This window comes from Grammomys surdaster, unplaced genomic scaffold (genome assembly GCF_004785775.1).
Source record: "Grammomys surdaster isolate TR1022 unplaced genomic scaffold, NIH_TR_1.0 170, whole genome shotgun sequence".
In the NCBI taxonomy this organism is placed as follows: Eukaryota; Metazoa; Chordata; class Mammalia; order Rodentia; family Muridae; genus Grammomys; species Grammomys surdaster.
The window spans coordinates 1,293,500-1,299,842 of NW_021604618.1; positions in this window are offsets into that span (position 1 = coordinate 1,293,500).

Genomic DNA, 6,343 nt, shown 5'->3' on the forward strand with positions numbered 1-6,343 from the left:
TTTTCTTTCATTTCCTCATTTTATGCTAAATCTATCGACCTACTTATTTTCAAATCTTATGTCATATAACCTTTGTATTTAAATTAAGTTTCTTTGTTTCAGCTCCCAAAGAACATGTAACCTTTCTAATTAACCTAAAAACATAATGTAAGAGTATATTTATGAAATAGAACAGGAGGTTGTATATGAAGGAAAAATAAATTATCTTAGTTTGATAACCTCCCCATAATAATTTTATTCTACATAAAGCTTACAGAGAATATATGTGCAGAAAATGACAAAATCCTTAATCTTCAATTTTCTCATTTTTTATTTTAGTTTTTAAATTGTGTGTGTGTATATGTGTGTGTGTTTGTGTGTGTGTGTGTGTGTGACATGCATGTGGGTTACCATGTAGGACAGAGGAAGTGAGTGGCCACATACTCTGTATTTCTAGCATTGTATAAGAATAGGAATGCTGTAATGATTATTTATATTTCATTGCAAAATTAATCATATCAAAGCCAGTCATCTATAAATGCCCTATTTTAGGTAGAACAAATTACTCAATAATATAATACGGACATGGAGAAACACTAGGAATGACAGAGAAAGCTAAGTTGTTGTCATGGTAATTATATTCTTCTCTCACACAAAATGCATTTACTCCCCATAACACTTGTTAAGTTTTATTTGATACAGAATCAAATTCTATGCTCTGTGGTAGGTTTATATTGTCTTCCTGCTTGGCAGAAAACTGACAAGTGTACCCTATACATATCTCAAACAGGGTCAAAAGAGTTACAATAAACAAGCCCATTTGAAACAGTGATAAATAGGCAATTGTAACTATTTTTGTTCTGTATAAATTCTAAAAAGTCTTTATACATACATTTCTAGCTATGGATATCTCTGAGATAATGGAGTGTTGCTTGATGGGACTTATTGTTGCCCTCCATTTACATCTCCAATTCTTTCAAGGAGATTTCATTTTTCCCAACAATTTTTTACTTATCTAAATAAATATCATATATCTTTTACAGAAGATTGAGAATGAAGCTACCACTTGCTTGTAGCTTTTGGGTGTCCAAATACCCTATGACTTGTATGTTTTATTTTTCAGTCTAAACTAGCACTTTTTGAAAAAAAACAATATAGTTATTTTGAAAGTTTTGTATGTGTTACTCTTTGGGTGACTTTACGTGAAACTAGCACACAGAGAGCTATTAACCAAACACATCTTTGACTTTAAACTTACCTTGAGCCTTAAAACATCTCTCAATTTTTAGTTGAGAGAATGTATAGGTGGCTGCCTTCTCTGGAACTCTTAACTGAGAATGTGATAGTCATGACTTTGTCAGTGCTTACATCCCTATATTCTTTCTCAGTAGGGATGTTTTATACTTTAAGCTGTCATTGTGTTGTAAATGCAATTTTAAAGCTTTATTTTCTCATAACAAAAAGTTTATTACCAATTTTAACAAATTCCAGCAACTCTAGAGTCTAGAGAGCCTATCAGCTCTCTTCTTTTTGTTTATATACATGTTTGCTTTCTGACATACCTATTTCTTGAGGTATCTAGCCATGAGAGACAGAATTTACTGTGCAGTTTTATGTCCTGCAGAAAATCCTCCTTTTAGAAGACCATAAGTCCCTCCAGTAAACTACCATCATGTACTCACAGACTTGTCACCAACAGACTTGCACCTGTACAATAGAGGTTTGTATTTATCCTGTTTTCTATAATATTTTTCTGAATATTTTTCCAAGCTCATTGTATAATTCCTTTACAGTCTCAAACCACAACTAAAAATTCAAAGTCAAATTGTTTTTGTAACAACTACATGGCAGTCATATATTTCTATATAAGCTAAATATGGATGCAACTATACAGTCGTACAATAAAATACTACAAAATTAAGTGACTTAATGATATTTTTTTCTCACAGGTATATCTATGAGTCAGCCAGAGGATGAAGTACTTGCATAGGATTTAACTTGCTTAGTTTCTGAATATATCTTGATTTCAGCTTTACTAGACATTTCTAGTAGTCTTCCTGGATGAGATAAATAGAAGGACAGTATTCTTCTAAGTACCCAGACAGAAATAGTATTGAAAAAAAAAAGAAGTATATGACGTTCCTTGTGTCTAGTATCAAATTTGACATGTTGTCAATTTTGATAACATTCTAATAGTCAAAGAAAGTCTAGGGCTACTGTCTTCATAAATGGAACTAGGAAATATATTTTGGTATTAATTAGAAGACATTAAAATTAACCTAAGAAATGAAGGATAGGAGACAATGTTACCATTTTAATACTTTTTATCCATTATATTTTACATCTATTAATAGATGTCCCTGATTTTAAGCAGACGGCTTTTCCTTCATTATGCTTTATTAAGTAGTGCTTTTATATTCTATTTTAGAAATTCACATATGCTAAGATTGTGACAATGATTATCTTAGTGTGACTTTAAATATTTATCACTTGCCTTAGTTAGGTTTTACTGATTTGAACAGACACCATGACCAAGGCAAGTGTTACAAAAGACAACGTATAATGGGATCTGGCTTACAAGTCCAGAGCTTCAGTCTAGTATCATCAAGGAGAGAGCATGGCACCATCTAGGCAGGCATGGCACAAGTAGAGCTGAGAGTTCTACATCTTCATCTGAATGCTGCTAGTGGAAGACTGGCTTCCAGGCAGCTAGGATGAGTGTCTTAAAGCCCACACCCTCAGTGATACATCTACTCCAACAAGGCCATATCTACTCCAACAGGGCCACACCTTCTAATAGTACCACTCCTTGGGTCAATCATCTACAAACCATCATATCACTTATAACTTTTATATTTCAATGTATAGCCTGAGAGGAATTTACCTTACTTTATTCTGTGACATGAGGCATTTTTCCTCCCATAGAGACACTCAACACAGCATCATTAGCCTACAAAATTATAACTTTGTTTTTGCATAAATTAATTGTCAGAAAAATTCAAAGATGTGAAAGAATATGAGTATGATTTTAAATTCTGATTTCTGTTCCAAAATCTGAGTCCTTTTTGAAGCCAGCATTATGTGGTATTCACAAATGCTGATATACTTATCTCATTATCTAGCACATAAGGCATGCAAGCCCTCTAGCTTATTCGTTCCCACCACCCCTCACTACTCTAGATCTTCCATATAAATAAAAGAGTCTTTTCATTAATATCCCAGAACGCCCCCACATAGCCATTGCTGTTTTAAATATGTTAAAAATAAATCCATAAGCTAATTTTAAAAAACTAATACATTGAAAATATTAAAAACCAAAATGTGGTTTATTCGGTGGTACTTATTACTTTAGTACATATCAAAAATTATCATTTTTTGGTATGGAAATATTATAGTTTTTGCTAGTCTTATTTCTAAATATTTGACAGTTTCAACTAACTATCATAAACAGCAATTTTAATGAGTTTTTAAATTCATTTTTACCCATCTATAAAAGTTTGATCCTTACATTCTGCCTGTTGTTGAATATTTATAAAGTTTTAACTAAATGCTTTGAAGATGTATTTTTATTTTAGATTGTGCTTATTGTAACCTTCACCCACATGTTCCACATCTTTACCTTGATGATATTGCATACTTTGTGTAATGATGAAATTCAATCATATTTTTCTTGCTTTTTCATAGAACTAGGTTTTACTTTTTAACATGGACATTGTCTCAATTGATCAACATACTTTTAAGAGTATGGCTATTGGTTATATCATAATATTTAGATAATTGATGATGCCACCTTTAAATGGTAGTGATTTTATTTGTTCCTTTCAAATCCTTAAGAATTTAAATTTCTATTGAATGTTTAACATTACCACAGGCCTATTTCTTTGATTAGATGATTATCAGTGTATCACATTTCTTACTATCGCATTAGACTGACACATGTCCTTGTATTTAAAGAATCCTTATCATAAGTACCACATAATCTTCCATTTATAATTGATGAGTTTGACCATTTAGCATTTCACTTGGAGACTTAGATTGATTTATTTTTAATTTAATTGCTATTTACACAGAAGTGGTGTTGTTGATCCTTATTAATATAAAGTATGAAAATGACATTTTATGATTTTTTAAGGCTACTCCAGGGTCTATGAAGAAGAAATAAAGTTTTTGTGATGTATTATTTGTCCTTTGCAATGTGCCTATGAATAAAAGGAGACAATTGGTCAAATCAAACTGAAGACCAGAATATAGTACACATACTTATGGGCTTATTTTTTAACCAGAAAAGCCAAAAAAATGCACATAGGAAGAATAGAAAGCATTTTTAACAAGTTGTGCTGTTCAAACTTGAAAACTACATGTTCGAAGTGCAAAGAGACCCTTACTTATCACCCTACAGAAAACTCATCTCCAAATAGATGAAAGACCTCAACATAAGTCCAGATGAACTGAATCTAATAGAAGAGAAAATGATGTATAGCCTTGAACTCATTGGCTCAGAGCACAAGACTTTCTGAACAAGAATTTCTGAGAAGGTCTATCATGCAGTTGGGAAATAATAGAAACTCAAACTTCAGGGGTCATCTCAAAAAGACTAAAGACATGCAGACAAGTATTCCAGAGAGGGCCCACAACTTTGCATAGCTACAATGGGTAAACTCTGAATTACAGTGACTTCAGAGATTTTTGTCCCGGGATTGCTTCTTGCTATTGGTATGTTTTCCTGTTACTGTTACATAATTTAGTGATTCCTGGGTGTTAGCCTACCCTATTGGTCAGTTTTTCTGCAGATCTTTAAGGATAAACTTTCACGTAGCAATGCTGTATAGATAAATTGATAATTTTTTAATTCCTAATAATAACATAGAATTCATAAATTTATACAAGTAATTTCCAGCCCTCTAAAAAGCTGCAAATGGGGCTCTCTAAACCTTCATGAGCCACTATCTAACTGTACCAGGATGAGTATGCAGGACGGGATCAAATTTATGATCAAGGACCACATTCTTTCTAGGATAGCTATGAGACCACTACTAGATAACAAAAGTTCCTAAACTGGAAATGAACAATTTATTGTAGGTGCAAGGACAGAAAATGAAGTATTGATTTATTTATTTATACAAAACTTCAATACTAATGAGATACAAGGCAGATGGTTTGTTTCTTGGTAAATCTGTGCTAACTTAGGAAATAAAAATTATTATTTTAAACTTTTGATGAATTTATGGAGCTTTCAACATATAATGAGTGTTTAGTTAGGTACTAGTTTAAATGAGCAGCATGTAAACATTTCTGCTGTAACTCCTCATCAGTTATGACTTGAATTAGTGTTTTAAACTTGCTACTAATTTATATAAAAAAAACAAAAAAGAAACTGCTTAGAAATTTATGTGATCTATTCTCCTGAAAAAGTATAAGAACTAATGACAACAAATACAGGGCTTTGTGTTTGTTTGTTTCTTACTTGCAACAGTAAAAAGGTAGACTCTTTATCAGAAATGAAGGCTGAGGCTTTTTCTTATTATCAGCAAAGAAAAGGTAGACACTTTTCTTTTTCTGAGCAATAGAGGTTGAAGTTTCTTTTTCATCCAGAATGAGTGAGTTTTTTTCTGCACTGGTGCTTACTCATTCGAACTTGCTCATAGAAACTTTTGTCTCATTCACCAAACATATGTATGCATCTTTAATTATAGGTGTGTGTATGTAAGTATCATGAGCACTTATGTGGTTGATAAGGCAGGTGGTTTTCTGACCAGAGTGTGTATGTGTATTAGTGTATGCATGTCTGAGAGTTGCCTATGGAAAAGATTTTCTTTCTACCTGTGTGACTTTCTTTTCCTTTTTCTCTGGTTCACAGGGAGTTAATGACCTCTAATCAGTGAGAAAATAACAAACAGAGAGGGTAAACAATGCTTTCATGATTCTTCTGCTTCTGAGCAGGAGGAGTTAATTACCAGAAGCCAAAGATTTTTGGTCTTAGAATAGCAAAGAGTAGAGAAAGGTAAATATTATGGAATGTAAGCAATTTTTTTTAACCTCACTGTTTTTTTCCCTTGTGTATCATATTTTCTGTTTTTATGTTTGTTTTCTAAACCAAGAGAGAAATAAGGCATGTAGTTGGAGGTTGGTAAGGTGGGGAGAATATGGTAGACTACCGAGGATGAGAAACCATGATCAGAATATACTTCTTGAATTTATGTTAAAAAATAGTGTCTACAATTATTTACTTTCATTTACTTTGGGGTTTACTAGCTTCTTAACTTGTATATTAATTTATGATTTATGTCTTAACTTTTGAAATCTTCTTGTCTATTACTTTTGCCAACACTACTTCTGAACCATTTTCCTATAATTCCTTCTGGAA